Here is a 15,831-nt window from a genome sequence, read left to right on the forward strand (position 1 = left end):
ATTTTATACATAAAGTTATTTTTATCTATAACAAAGTATTAAAACAAGTATTTATAAAATTAAGGGAGAGTAAATGGATTATTAAGAAATTTAAACCATTAAATTTGTTTTTAAACAATTTATTTAAAAATTAATTTTTAGATACAGTAATACCCTGAACTTACACGATAGGTGGGACCGAGCAATAACCGCGTAAGTCAAATTTGCGTAAGTCGGGGTATAATTTCACAATTTGTGTAAAATCTAAGTCGGATGTATGTAAGCTAATAAATGTTCTCGTTAATCTTATCTCATCTTTTGATTCGTTCACAATTACAAGAAATCACCACATAGAGTCTCTCAAGTCTCCGTAGATATAAGAAACACAGAAATAAATAACACAAAATAAATTGTAGCTGTGTGTCAATTCTGCATGACACGTCTGAACATGTAAGCTGAACAACAGTGTGGGGTTAGTGAGTAATCAAGAGTTGCGTGGCGCTGAAACAAAAGACGAATCGACGAGATTTGAAAATCGTGTTACTCCGGGTTCACGTAAGTCAGGGTAGTATAAGTCAAGGTATTACTGTATATGTAGCAAATATCATGACAGTCAAAAGTGAATGTTAATTCAAAAAACTTATTTATTGTGATATTTGATATTTGTGGTTGTCAAAAATTCAATGAAATTTTGTAATTATTTGAACCAAAAACATTTGATTTAACCAAGGTAGCTACATAAAAATATACTTATGTATTGTGTTGTTAATTCTTTTCATAAAAATATTTTTATATGTAAAGGTTGGTCCAGTTTGTTATAATTTCCAAAAATAGTAACTGAATATTTTATGGAATCAATTTTTTAATAAAAATTTTGGTTTAAAATCAAAAATCTGTATAAAATAATTATTTATATTATTTTTATGTAAAATATGATGCTGAAGTCATTAGAATAAGGTGGAATAATTTAATTCAAAATGATATGAAGTGTAAATATTCTTTAAAGATTGAGAAATTACTAATAATAATTCAGTAAATAAATATTTCCTTGTTAGAATTTGAATGTGACTTTGTTGTAAATGCTGGAATTTTTTGGTCATAAATGTAAACATATTCTACCTGTTTTTACAGTATTTGCATTTATTCAAATATTTCATTCACCAGTACAATGTCTATTTCTATTAATAGGACTTATTAAACTGGCATTTAAGATTAGTACAACTCAGTCACACAGATTAAAATTGTTTTATTTACATTTACCAAATAAAACAATTTTAATCTGTGTGACTGATGATAAATAAATAATATTTGAATAAATTAAGAACATTGAGGCATATTAATTTAATTAAGCATTTATATTTGAATTTATTATATTAAAACAGAAGTATTTTTCACTAAAATTTAATTCATTTCATTGAAAGAAAATCTTTTAAAAGTAATTTCAACCAATGCATTTAATATCAATGACATTATTACACTGATTAGGTTTATATTTGAAGCAATGAGATAAAAAAAAGGGACTTGTTATGATTTTGTATTTTTGAGAAAAACACAGAAAACTTCATCAGTTGTGTTACTGCTATTGAAAATAAAGTTTTATGTTGTTAGGAAAAATGCATTTTCTTTAGCTTATCTGTGAATAATTTTGTTTGAATCATAGGAAAATTGTGTCTTTAAATGATAATTAAAACTATTGACTTCTCTTTTGAAGTTCTCTTTCTGATCTCGTTAGAAGTAATGTTTGAAATTAATTAAAAATTTCAAAAAACATACATATATTTCTGCTGTAATTTATACATAAAGTTAGAAAGTTATAGAAACTACATTTCTTATACTTATTTGGTAGTTCGTAGGTATACTCATAATATTGGATAGGTATAAGATGTGCTGGGTATCCGTATCCACAGATATCCGAGGGGGAAAAAAATATCCATATCCGTTACTTTTTAGCAGATCTTTAACGGATCTTTTATCTTAATGAATTTCATTACTTATATGAAATTTTAAAGATAGGTAGCAATAAAATACTAATAACTTCAATTCAAATCGCTTTTTACTTCTTAAAATCACATATTTGGCACATTCATATTGCAAAAATTTTATCATGCAAAATTCATTTACTATTGTAAAATATTTCCATATTACACTACTAAACTTTTTTGTCGACATTGTTTTTATTTTAATTTAACTCAACACTCTCCAAAGATACAAGCGTAATCTATGCTATCCCGTGTTACACTAAACCAGTGATTCTCAAACTTTTTCGATCCACCGCCCCCTTTGTTCCATAAAGTTATACCCAACGCCCCCTAACCCATTTTCTCTTGTGTAAGAAAAGGATTGGAAATATTCTTAGGAAAACTTTTCTATGAATCTCACACTTTGTGCCCTTACTGTACATTGTTCTCATCATCTGGAAACCATTAAACGCAATGTTTCCTCTTATCAGCCCCAATTTTGCCTTTGGTCACCGTTCAATACCCTGCCTCTATCATAGATCTATTCATCGCGCCAGAAGGGGGCGTTATTGCTTACTTTGAGAAACGCTGAGCTAAAATAAAAGTCAATGTGTTAGAAATATTCAAGTTGTGACCTTCAATAAAAAATAAAAAATATATAAATGTCAACATTTTATATGTCAACATATTTTATATATATTCCGTCGAATTTTTATATATAGAATTTGTCTGCCGTCGCCCCTCTATATTTCCTTAACGCCCCCCAATTCTCTTTGAGCCTTCTACTGCCCCCCTGAAAGCCTCCAGCGACCACAAGGGGGCGTTATCGCCCACTTTGAGAAACGCTGCACTAAACTATAAACAAAAACACATGCAGTACAAGTCAAAACACGTCATGTTACTAACGCAAAGTGTCAACTATCGGTCCAAGGTCACGCGCACTGGCGCTGACTGAGTACGAAAGTTGAGATCCATATCCATGGATCTAGACACTAATGATCCGTATCTGTATCCGTTTCTACGGATATACATTTTTAACGATCCGGCACATAACTAATTGTAAGATACTGTATATTCCTGAGCTACTTATTTACTTTTGTTCTTCATTATCAGAAAGTAAGTTATGAGATAATTTACTGCCTGAACTTTCTTGAGCTGATATTTATGTGTTACTGAACCTGTTTACAATGTCATTGTAAACAAGTAGAAATACTACCATATTAGTGCAAAAGCAGTTGTGACAATCTGACAAGTTCTTTTCTTCAACTACACTATTTATTTTGAGGGTCATCTAAGTTGTGGATAGTTCTCATTTTATCATCAAACTCTGTAAGATTGTTTACATATATACATAATGGTCTTAACTTATATACCCCAAAATCATTGAGAAATTTTTTTATCTTATTCCTTCAGCTTTATGAATATATATTGATATTTTTAAGCACATTTTATGTTAATTTCATCTAAATTATTAATTACTGTAATTCAGTACATTTAGTTAAGGTATGTTGATATTTGCTATTGACATATTAGTAAGGACAAAGGTAGATCAGCAGGCAGCCAAAATCATCAGAACTATTTCATCCCTCTGATGCCAGCATCATAGAGAATTGTGAAATTTATAATACATATACATTAACCAAATTTATAACCTATATAAACAGCAGGAACAAGAATTCCCTTCCCTTGCCTGGCAATATCTTTGTAGTTTTTCACATCAACCACTGCCATCATAGTTCACTTCCCATGATTGTTTACTTCATCAAAATCTATCTCATCTTCTTTCTGTCATCAGCATTCCTGTTTCAACAATTCAATCTGAAGATTGCTCATTTACCAGGTTAAAACATGTCAGTTGTTGTTTAAACTTCACCCCCCTGTTAAAGGTGCATTCATTAATTCAGATGTATTAGTTTTGTTAGTTTAAATATAATTCATTTTCTTTTGAATGCCAAACTTTTCACAGCCAACAATAGAAATAATATATAATAAGTGTAAATACAAAGTATATAATATATTTAAAAGTGTCATTTAGGTGATTTTATTTTTAAAATATAGATACTTCTATTGATGATTTATTTATAATATCTGCAAAAAAAAATTGATGTCAGTATAGCAAAAAACTCAGCAAATGATAAATACAGTCCAAAGCTCTTGTACAATAAAGCAAATGAAGTTCATTGTTAGTTCTTTTTTTAATTATTTCAGTGAGTTATTCTATTCCATTAATTCATTGGCTTTATAATATCTGTTATAGATTAACTGTAAGGATTTTATCTGAATTTTCTTCTTTCATGAAATGAAGTATATATACTACATTTACTTGATTGTATCTCTGAAAATAGGGTGCATCTTAGATTCAATGTAAAATTTCATAATTAGTAAACTCTAATGCCACATATCTTATTTCTCTATCACTAATTTCATTGCATCATTTTAATATTTTAATAATATGAATAGACCAATATTCATAATAGTAAATATTTAATAGACCAGCTTATCTCATTCTTATTAGTATATTGTTACAGTAATGTTGTAAGTAGTTGGATGAAAATCTCAGAGAAAGTTGTGCAGCACTCTCAGGAAATCTTGCATTTCCAATACTTTAAACAGCACTGAGAATAATTGCATATGAGAGGATGTGATCTTCAAATCCAGTGTTGACTCGGAAGAGCCTAATATAGAAAGTGAAGTGGTTTCAGATTCGATATCATGGAAGACAGTGATGTATAACTTACTTATTAAGCAATAAATTTGTCTCACTATAAACTTTTAAAATGGAATAAATCAACTATTTCAGTATGTTTTATTTTTGAGTCTACTTGCAAAATTTTTTAATAAATAACTAGTTAATCAGGAATATCAACTAAATATTTTTTCACTGTTTCATTTGACTCTATTTTTCATTATTATTAATACACTTAAAAAAACCCATCTACTAATTACAGATAAAGACTGGAAAAAATTATTTCATAGTCAATTTTAATTTTTGAAAATTTTACATTATGCTGTTAGTTTTAACTGCTATTTAGAAATAGTGAAAAAATTTTGTTAATAGATAAATTTATCAATTTAGTATTTTATTTTATGGTAAGTTAAAGATATGTATGTTTCAAGTTCATATTAATTATTTAGTGTTAGACTCCAGCTAATTTATCTTTTGTTACTTTTAGAAAATGCATAGAATGTTATTAATCCTTTAAAAAATTTTATCAAAATAAATGTAAATGTAAGTACAATAAAATAAGATAATGCTTTTATCTTTAATTTTTTATTTAACCTGCAGTTTCATATACATCTGATAATGTTGAGCTTTCATTTAATCTATAATTTTAAATTATTCTAATAAATGTAAAGAAAATTACAAAAATGTTATGTAAAGTATANCATGCCTATTATCTGTTAAGTGCATGCAATGATGTTTCCCCCCCTCTAAATTCAGTTAGATGTACTGAATTGTGTCAGGGAGTATGGGCATTATCTATGGTAAGTTAAAGATATGTATGTTTCAAGTTCATATTAATTATTTAGTGTTAGACTCCAGCTAATTTATCTGTTGTTACTTTTAGAAAATGCATAGAATGTTATTAATCCTTTAAAAAATTTTATTAAAATAAATGTAAATGTAAGTACAATAAAATAAGATAATGCTTTTATCTTTAATTTTTTATTTAACCTGCAGTTCCATATACATCTGATAATGTTGAGCTTTCATTTAATCTATAATTTTAAATTATTCTAATAAATGTAAAGAAAATTACAAAAATGTTATGTAAAGTATAGGAATCAACATTTATTAATGGATAAAATATACACTTTATATACCATTTCTGTAATTTCTTTGCTTTTCCAGAGAGTCCAGAAACTTGTCTATATGTAGTTTTTCATCATAATATTTTGTTGTAATGATAAATGCATTAAATATTCAGCTCTTATCAATTCGTTAAAGTTTCTTGCTCTGTCAATATCTTAAAAAAACTTTTTATGAAGTAGAAATGTATTAAACATCACATGGAGAATTGCATTACTGTGTTGTTATTTTTTGTTATAATATATTTAACATGTTTTTTGATTTTTACTTTTTGTTTTATGTATTAATTGCCTTATATGGAACAAGATGATACTAATTGTAAGATACTGTATATTCCTGAGCTACTTATTTACTTTTGTTCTTCATTATCAGAAAGTAAGTTATGAGATAATTTACTGCCTGAACTTTCTAGAGCTGATATTTANATGATTTATAAATTTTCGGCATTTTCTAATAAATATTAGACTATTTAGTTTTTACTTTGTTTAAAAATTGAATTGTATTATTTTTATTTTTATTATGAATATTCTTTGCGTTATAAATTCTGTCTGAGCTTATTTTTTCGATTTATTTATTACTCATATATTTTTAAAAAAGAATTTTTTTAAACTTCAAATAATTATTTAAATTTTATATGCTAAAATATCTGTATATTATTTATTTATTTATTTTTGTAAGAAGTCTTGTTTTTCTATTGATAAATAAATTCTCTTATCACAACTATAATATCATCACTTTGTTTATCATATCAAATTTTTACATTATTTTGCTTTGGATTTTTCTTCTATGTTTTCTATAAAGTTTTCAGATTTTCCAAACTATTACTAATTTAAGATTTCTTTAATTATTTTTAATTCGTTTCTTATTTTTGTCTCTTCCTTTTCACTTTTATGAATCTGATTACCAAATTGAAATTTTCATAATTTATTAATTTGTAATCTGTAATGTTTCCTTATTGGCTGTAAATGTATATTTTTAGTACCCTATTAATATCTGGTTTAATTCCTTTATTTGTTATTATGGAATCTATTATAAAGTGTCTTCTTATTTTTTCACGTTACGTTCATCTCAGTTAGTGTTTAAAATATGCATTATTTATCCTGAATTCACTGTCTATACGGGTATGGATTCAGGATAAATAATACATTAATGTCTCGGGATATTATTTAATTATTTCTTTCGAGATTTTTGTCTTTATTGAAATTGTACTGAATCCTCTGAGATATATACATTAACTATAAATGCATTATTTAAATTTTTAATTAAAAATGGCCATGGTTGTCTGTTTTATGAGTTTTCAGTTATCCAAGGTAGCATTGATTCACATTACCTCATATAATCAGAGTTCTGTAGTATTATTCTGGATTATTTGTTTGTCATTCCAAAAATTTCATTATTATGGAATTTGTTGTATTGCAAATTGTCAGTCTAGTAGAATATTCTGACAATATTTTCAAGAATGTTATACTGGGGTGTACAATAGTAGAACTAGTTATTTCAAGTGCTTAGTCACAGAGAGAACAAATGACAAATAGACTTTATTATGTTTCATGGCAACTTCCTACAGTTTCTGTACTTAATTATCATCAAGACAGTGTGGTTACATACAATTACATATATAATATTTTTTGCAATTAAATCAATAAATTTATTAATCAAATAATACAGTTAGATTCTTTTCAGGCTATGTGGAGAGCCATAGATGCAAAGTTTATTATTACTCTGGTACTGTGAGTGACTAGTATGGTTATATATAAATGAAATTGAATTAAATTGGTCTGGAAGCAAAGATTGGGTGAAATGCTGAGTAACATAACTGGTAATGCATCATGCAACTTTATTGTATCACAAAAGAATTGAGGCAGAACCAGAAAGAAAGAGGTGATCCTTGCACTTGCTAATACATAGGAGGCGATCCAAGAACAAGGCAATTGATGCCAATTGCATTGTTATTGTGTTTTGTTCATTTTTCATGCCTATTATCTGTTAAGTGCATGCAATGATGTTTCCCCCCCTCTAAATTCAGTTAGATGTACTGAATTGTGTCAGGGAGTATGGGCATTATCACTTTGACCCTACGATATCTCAAAAGTAAAGTCATGGACTTCTATTTTTTTATCACATTTTTGGATTCCTCATTCTAATTAATGGAAAATGTCAGAGTTTAATCAAAATTGATATATCAAATTTTGAGAACGAACACTTTTCTGTAAGCACAGAGAAGAGACTTTGCTAACACTCCACCTCAAACATGACAGCTGAATGCTTTTAGTATATTAAAAGAGAAGGAACAGAAGAAATTTAAAAATAATTTTTCAAAGACTACTTTTTGGATTTTTGTCTTTTAGCTTTTTTGAAGAATATTTGAAATGCCATAATTTTTCTTGTTTATTTGATCAAAATAAGACCAATCAGACTGACTGACAAAAAATATTTAAGAAGTTTGCCCAAAATTAATAATAATAATTAACATTTCAGAGAAAAAGTATACACAGTATGTAAAAAGTTTGAGATAACTAATTTTATTTCTTATTGAGAACAGCTTTTCTTCAAATTTCTATTATGATTGTTTTATAATTTTGGCTGTTTTAGTTTAGTAAAAGTGAATATATTTTGGAATTTTATTGGGTAAAAATATTGTGATGTTTATTAATATTGAGAAAGATTTTGGTTATTTTTTTCCTTTATCTATCTTTCACTTAAATTTTCTCATTTTTAATAAGAAAATGCTCTTAGCTGCGAGAATGTACAATTATAGTAATTTTACTTTTTCAACACGTTCTTGTCCTAGAATACCCAACATATTTTTAGGAAAGAACCTATTTTAACACTAAATCTTTAAAAGTGACAAAAAAATTTCACTTATTAAAATCTAATAAAACTTCAAATAACATTATTATTATGTTGGGTTTAGTGGGTTATACTCAGTTCACACCGGTGGCTGTGTACTATGCCAGACCAGAGTCAAGGCATAGCAACCAAAAACAAAAATTAAATAAGTGTGTCAGTGTCTGTATTCAGGAATTTCCTAACAGTGTGGCATGTATTCAATATAGTGGCCTTCTGTAGTGTGATGTATGTATTTCTATTCAATTGTAATGTTTCCAGGCTTTTGTGTAGTGTGTGTGGTATCACACCTATACAGGAGAGAACGACAGGTACAATAAGCACCCTTTCCATCTTCCACAGATGCCTTATTTTCTGGGCGAGTTCTGTGTACTTGCTAATTTTTTCAGTGAATGTGTTTGTACATTGTGAGTGTTTGGAATGGCTATGTCTATAATGTATGTGATTTTATTGTGTTTGTCAATGAGTGTGATGTCTGGTCTGTTGTGGTAAATTGTTTTATCTGTAATTATGGCTCTGTCATAGTACATTTTGTGCATGTTGTATTCCAATACTGTCTGTGGAATGTATTTGTAGTATGGTTTGTGGATGTCTAGTAATTTGTGCTTTTTTACAGCTCTTGGTGTATTATATTTGCTACTTTATCTTTTGTCTGTTGTGTCTGTTTTATGTCTGTGTAAATAATCTGTCTGTGCCAAGAGCTTGCACCCAGAAGTGACGTGTTGTATAGTTTCTGGCATGATGTGACATTTTCTGCATGTGTCATTTGTGAGTGTTGTATCTTTGAGTATGTGTTTTCTGTAGTTTTTAGTATTTATGATCTGATCCTATATGGCAATCATGAATCCTTCCGTCTCCCCAAAGAGGCATCCCCTATCTAATCAGCTTTTTGTCAACTAAACATTATTATTATTATAAAACCACAAAACACTAATAGTAATAGTATTTTTTGTATTTTTTCCTTAGGTGCTGCCTCTACATTTTGGGGAGAACCATCATCAAATGATACACAGCAATTGAAATGGGATTTTGGTATGCCATGTTAATTTTTTTGATTTTAATCCAAATGGTATGGCAAACATGTGAATGCCAGATATTTGTTGTGCATATAATAAGAACTGAAAGGCTTTTATTTTTAACCATTTAGTAACTAATTATGCTAAACATTCGGAATATTTTGATTTTTTTTTTAATCATCAAATGAAATACATTTTCAATTGAAATTGATAAATTTGATAGGCTGAATAAATCTTTAAAATTGTTCAAAAAGTTCACTTAATTATGTATTTATAGATAATTTTGGGAAATTCAGAAAATTGAAAAAATATATTTTCTTAAAAATTTTTAAGGATTGAAGATAAATTAAAAGAAACAATGCACAATAGATATATTCAATAATTATGCAATATTCCATGTTTTTAAATTAGTAAATAGTTGTACACTAGTCAAGTCAACAGTTTAGAAACAAAAATCAGCATATATATATATATTTTTGCAACTGATTAATTGTAAATGTTCTGAATGGCATAGATATTCATCAAATAAATTAATAAAGACTCTACAATGTTTATTAAATCACTTGATGCACAATTTTATATTTACAAAATCAGAACCATATTTTTGTAAGTTTAGCTTTCAATATATATATTATTTAAATGATGGTTTTAATATTTGTTGAATGAGTTTTACAAATGTATAATTAAAGAATAAACTTTTGAGTGTAAATATAACAAAACTTGTTCACACCATTGTAAGAGTTCTATTTAATGAACAGTATAATCCGATATGAGTATTTATTTATTTTAATGTGTTTACTCGGTTTATAAAAATTAATTTTTCGGTAGTGACTTATTTCACATATTCTTCTTAAACACAGAGATAAAAAAATTTAATGTTATGAAAATTTTTAATCATTAAATCCGTTTTTATATATGTTATTTGATAAAAAGTTATGAAAATTATGTAATTTGTTTATTCTTATTTAATATTTTATTAACCAAAAAAGGTTTTTTAAAAGTAAATAGTTTTCCATATGCAAAGATAGGTAATAAAACTTTTTATGTAATTTTCTTTTAAATTTGAAAGATTATATAATTTGCTCTTTTGTGTTTTTTTTCTATTCAAACTTTGTGAGGGGGAAAAAATCATACAGGAAATTATAAAAACTGTATACATATATTTCAGTTATTATATATAACTATGAAAACATCTACTTATGAAATTTAAGTTTAAAAAACTTTCTGATGATGATTTTTCTCAAGAGAAATAAATGTTGTTAGAAAAATTTAAGATTCTACTAAGTCGTCATTATTAATATTCAAGTTGTGCTATAATTCTGCATTGTAGATCATCACAAAATAAAGACTGAGCACTTTATTAATCAGATATTGTGTATATTGTGAAAAATATCTTGGTTTTTACTTTTATATAAATATAGAAATAAAGCAGAACAGTGCAATGATAATTATATGGATATGTTATTTTCTGAAAGACAAAAAAAAATTTGAATTTTTTAAAAATATGATTTCCTGGTTGATCAAAATGATTTCAACTTTATAAATCAATTAAAAAAATTTTCTTGTTAAATATTAATAGATAAATTTACTATAATAATATTTTATATAACATGTATCAATATACATGTTATATAAAATTGATATATAGAAATACTGGTTAAGATTACCATAAAGCTATAGAAGCTAAAGTATTCAAATGCATTCTTAGGAATTTTTGTGATTGACTTGTTTAGATAAGATTCAGAGCAATGGAGCCCACATTTGTGTTTTGTGAATGTGCTACTGACGACGACAACAAATTCACTAGAATAGAGAAGGTGGACAAATATGTGCAAAAACAGTAGCATGATATCTGCTGATTGCTCTCTGAAAAAGCATAGAATTGGAATGATATTTTTTTCACACAAAATAACTTGAGTGTATCATTCAAGTGTTCATTCTGAAAACGTCAATAAAGTGAAATGAAAATTTACATTTGATGATAATGTACAATAGAGCATCGATTATCCGACTCAATTGGGGACTGGGGTTGGTCGGATAACTGAAAAAATGAATAACCGAAAAGTATGAAAAAATACATTATTAGTATAGTATATTCCATGTAATTAGTATATCGCTATTAACCTATTTCGCATTGAATTTTCATCAATGTTAAGCCTAACAAAATTTTTTTAAAATAATAATCGTTGCTATTATATCATTAAAAATTATTTTAAAATTATTCTATTGCTCACAAAATAAACAACCACTTATAAATAGGAAATTAAGCCTCGTTTAAATACTGGCCTCTCATGGTTGAGCCAGTGTTGCCAGCTAAAACACGTAAAAATTTAACAAAAATAATATTAAAGTAGCCAAGACATAGCCAAATACTGTAGTGCCACTTCACTAGCGGACATTTGAAATTTGCCGACTAGAACGGTCGGTTAACCGATGTGATGGTTGATCGGGGGTCGGATAATTGATGCTCTACTGTACTAATATTAATTATATTTATAGACTTTTATATTAGTGTAAAATTATTTCATGATTAAATTAAGAAGTATGATAAGATAAAATCAACAAAAATTTGCTTGATAAAAGTTGAAAATCTTTAAAATCTTTATGGTTTTTTTCTTTTTGTAAAAACTATTCAGTACTGTAATAGAGTGCAGTATATTTTTTAATTTATAAAATTTCAATGAAAAGAAAATCTTTTCCAAAGAAATTTTTATAATTCAAACAAATGAAACAATAAACTTCCTCATATAGAGAAATAAAAAATGTACAATCAAATACAACTAATCACACAGAAATATGAATGTTTGAGGTGTGCTTGCTTTAGGTATAGTGTTTATTTTTCTGCATATGTAACATGGGATCAGAAATAACTGACAATACAAAAACTTATTTTTCTACTACAGATTGAATCTTTACTTTTCTATATTAGTTTGATAAATATTCACTCCTTACGACAATTATTATGAAAATAAAAGCAAAACTGATACTGTAGTCATGTTTAGGTTGGAGCATTAATATATGCTCTGGATTGTTGTACTTGCTATAAACTGTGCTGGAATGAAAGTCAGTGTTTTGACAGGGCAAACTTTGTTCTCTCAAGCTATCATCAACTTGAATGCAACTTATGCATTGAAAACAATTAAGGTATTCTAAAAAAAAAAAAAAAAAAAATGCAGAAATTTCTAAGATTTTTAAACAACATATGAGAGTAGTATGAATTTATAAATTAGCTGAAAGCAGATGGCTTCCATGTTCTCTTATTTAATATGTGATAATTCTGAAGATGGTAACAACAGTGACTAGAGATAAGCAGAAAGATAGCTGACAAAAAGATATTTTGCAAGTTTCATTTAGACTTTGTTATTTGGTAAATGACAATTTCAAGTGGAGGTGGGTTTTTACGAGATTCTACTTAGACTAGAAAAAGGTTGTGACAGTATAAAACCAGGTTCGGGTCAACCAAAGGTGTGATTGGACAATGAAGACAAGCACAGCCTGAAATTTACCTTTAGTACCAAAATTGGTCTCGGTTCCAACTTGGCCGAAAGATTTTTATAGTTAAGCTTATAAGGGTATTATCCCACATTAAGCACTATGCTTTTGTCTATTTGATGAGAAGGCAAAAGTCTGCAACAGAAATGAACCCAGATTAAGAATGGAGGCAATGTCAGCAACTGTCCACTTCTTTCCACTATCAACTCTAACTTTATCTGCACAAAGGTCAGGCTTGCTTGTCAATGTATAAATAATATAAATTTTACATCCATTTTCTCTTGGCATTCTGTGAAACTACATAGTATGAACTCACGAAGCTGGAACAACAGCCAATAATTTGCACAAAAACTTCAATACCTACTCCAGCTAATTTACTAATCTCACAAACAATTTTGGTATTTTTGGCCCATTTTGTGGGCGTTCATCTGGTAGTACAACTATTCCATCAAACCCAACATATGCAGAATAAAATTAAAAGTATTCTATAGGAACATTCCGTCAGCAGAGAGTGACACAAATATTTAAATTGAACATTTCCATACGGATTTTCAAGCATGAAATTGCCAATGAAGCATTCTTGTAGATTATTTTTTAAAGTGACATAAATTTAAAACTTACCAACACCAGCACTCAATTTATTAATCATTACTGAGGTTTCTATGCGAGTTATTGAAAGTACACAGTTTAAAAGGACCAATACTGGCTCTAGGTATGTTCACAATTGATTTAATCAGGGATGACCAAGTTTCTATCCTTTTCTGCCTCCTCATTCTATAACTTACTTTGTAAAGAAGGGAGAAATATCAATTACAAGAAAAATTGTACTACAGGACAAAAGTTGATAGCATAGGTTACACTAGGACTAAAAAGACCATAATAGCCACTTTTCTTGAAGTCAAAAGGAGCCATAAATCAGGACACTCATATATAACTGAATGCATTAAGACTAGATATACTATCCAATAAAGGACACATTTGTTTTTTTGGTCCAACTGACCACTACTCACTTTGCACTTTGCATATTATACTCTAGCAAAGTTGATTGAGTTGGGCATCAGTTTTGTGTTCAAAATCAACCCTCCAAACATTTCCCAACACGATGAAAAAAAGTTGGCCAAACATTCCCTGGCTTGATTTGCATGCTATCCATTGAGTTTATTGTAAGGAACTATTCTATTCAAAACAGAAGTTTTGGAATAGAGTAGTTAAAGTTCCAAACAGCTATTGGTCAAACCTCATATCAGAGGTTTGCTGCACTGCTAAACAAGAAGTCATCAGTATCATTTAATCTTACAGATTTGTTGCGTGCTTAACACTGTTCCCTGCTGTTATAAAAATAACTATCAAAGAGAATAACTCATGGGGGAAAAACAATGAACTAATAATAATTGTTTGCACAAACAAAATGTTTATAATCTACATTAAAATCATAGGAAGTGAGAGAAATTAAGAGTATACAGTATTTAAAATTCTTATCATTTTTTACAATTTTGAGAGATGAAATTAATTTTCTTCAAATGTAAATCAATTAGATGCATAATCTGTTAAAAAAATCAATTAACCATATTAAAATGTATTCAAATTATCTCAGTTTAGATTGAAATATCTGTTTCTTGCTGTCTTTGACTTGCGGCTAAAGTTAATTATTTTGTAACATAACATCTTCATCTGATCGTTCTTCAAAAAGGTATGTATGTTTTTTTTTCTTCATTGTTTCTTCTTCAAAATATAATAATTCAACCTTTATGTTAAAAAAATTATTACCAAATAAAATTTTGAATGAATTGGCACACAAAGTAGCATAATATTTTGTGTGCCCTTCATCCATTTATAAATCTCAAGCATCATTTAATTTTTGAGAACTATTTTATTACTATTCTGTGTGATAGAGGGATGCGGTCTGGTTGAGGTAACTTTCTCACTTGCAGAAATTATCCATCAAAATGGAATAATAATGCATTTATCCACAACACAAATTCATTTAATGTTATTTAATTCAATTTTTAACACAAAACTTCAGCAGTTATTCTTTTGTTTGACATTACGTCTTCATCTATGCAAGATGATTGGATGAAAGTGTTGTGTTACAATTACTCAAAATCTATTGCATCTTAAATTAATATTATAGGAATTTTTCTTACTATCTAATTCATTTAAAATACAGTAGAGTCCCGTACAACGCAGGGGATTCGTTATGCATTATAGGAAATCACGTTATCAAAACCTGCATTATAACACGATTTATGAAAGTTTAAACCTTGGCCTATAAGTTGAAAAAAAAAACATATACCTCTGATTGACAAAATTCGAGGGTGTTGATTGCTTTATTTGCGCATTGTACGGGACTCTACTGTATATGATTTTTTATTATTGACATATTAATTTATATTAATTCAATATCTTTCCTAGCTTCTGCAGATGGATTGGCAAACAAATGAAGATTTACTTACACGATTACACGTGAAATCCAAAGCTTAATAGTCGTGCCTTAATTGAAGATAATCAACAAATTTATTGTTTCCTCAGGGATAGTTTCTTTAAATTAAAAGGCCACAGTTACATTTTGTTTTTTAAGGTTTTTTTTTTTAATATCTATTTGAATGTGCAATATATACAGTATATTACAATTTGTCTTTGATCAAATTAAACAGTCCTCCATTAAAAGTTTTATATATACCAAAAATTTTTGATATATAATAAACAGTGTAATGTAAATTTCATTCCA

The sequence above is a fragment of the Centruroides sculpturatus genome, unplaced genomic scaffold (genome assembly GCF_000671375.1).
Source record: "Centruroides sculpturatus isolate CEXI.00-Female unplaced genomic scaffold, Cexi_2.0 scaffold125, whole genome shotgun sequence".
NCBI classification, from domain to species: Eukaryota; Metazoa; Arthropoda; class Arachnida; order Scorpiones; family Buthidae; genus Centruroides; species Centruroides sculpturatus.